The sequence below is a fragment of the Nansenia antarctica genome (assembly GCF_963989245.1).
Source record: "Nansenia antarctica genome assembly, chromosome: 7".
NCBI classification, from domain to species: domain Eukaryota; kingdom Metazoa; phylum Chordata; class Actinopteri; order Argentiniformes; family Microstomatidae; genus Nansenia; species Nansenia antarctica.
The window spans coordinates 55,908,233-55,909,674 of NC_137677.1; positions in this window are offsets into that span (position 1 = coordinate 55,908,233).

The window sequence follows — 1,442 nt, forward strand, 5'->3', positions numbered from 1 at the left end:
ATCAAAGTATGTTGTGTTGTCTATTATTTTTATTTTTGTTTTTAGTATTGATTAAATCACCACAGCCTCCAACTTTGGACTCAACAGTGTTAAATGACTGCCTCACATGAGCTCAACCAATGTCCATCTGTATTATGTGAAGGACGCATGGTTTAAGGAATTGACGTGGTAGAGGTATTATGCAGAGAGGCTCCATTCTGTGCAATACAGTGTTACCTACAATACAGTACAGAAACATCAAGGGCATGCAAAGCCTATACTGAATTGAGTACATAATAAAACATGACTTATAAGGCAAAACTACATACGGTATTTTGGAGTGTCACTTGATACTTTTCCCAGCCAGACAGTCATCAACATGCTTGGGTGTCAGAGGCATCGTTCAGGTAAAACGTGAGGGTTGTGCATGACGTCATTGCACGGTGAACACCTGTCTTTGGAGGGTGCGCGTGGAGTGGCAGAACGAGGACAGCGATGAAGACGAGAGAATCAACATGCTGTAACATTATTAGATCATATCATCTCCTCGAACAACAGGTATGATACCTACAATTCTACCAAGACAGTTCCCTAAAATAATGAATATTCAAGTGAATTCGATTTTCTTTTAAAAACGAGTCTACTGTGATTCTGCCGGTGGTTTTGTGTCCAAGCTAACCCGTTTTTTATCCGGCTAATAGTCACTTAAATTGCGCCACGTAAATTGACTCCAAATATTTCTAACAGTCGACGTCTGGGTGCATATTCCAGCAAAGGTACGTGTACGCATGCATACTGTAGCCTACCTGTTGAGGTGAAATATAGGCTGTAGCCTACCCCACAGTCCACTGTTCCATCACTTTAGTGCGTTGGAAACTATGAATATCAACCCTTGACTTCTGCAACGTTATCAATTTGAGTTCAATAGATCCACCCAATGGATACATTGTGCCAACATAGGCCTATTGGGATTTGCTTGACATTTAAATGATGAAGCATCAGTGAACAATTAACCAATCGAAGTAATAGATGGCCGTGCTTCATTCTTAGACCAATTAACTTTCATTATAGACCTAAACATTGATCAACTAAAACCATGTAGACCTAATATATCTATTCTTATTAATAAATTGTTATTCATTAATTAAGTAATTAATCGATACATTCCAGAATTTCCCACCTTTGTAAACATAAGCATTAATTATAAGCATATGCATACATGCATATCAAGTCAGTTTAATGGCTTATTCAAAAGTTATTATAAAGTGTTGGGTACTGTTGCTGTTTAAATCTCCCTTGGTGTTGGTTAATTATGCTCATTGCTTTTACTGTGTTTACCTGTGCATGTAAAGCACTTTGTAACTTTGCTTTAAAAAAGTCATAATGAAGTTGAATATAATAATAATAATAATAATAATAATAATAATAATAATAATAATAATAATAATGATAATAATAATAAT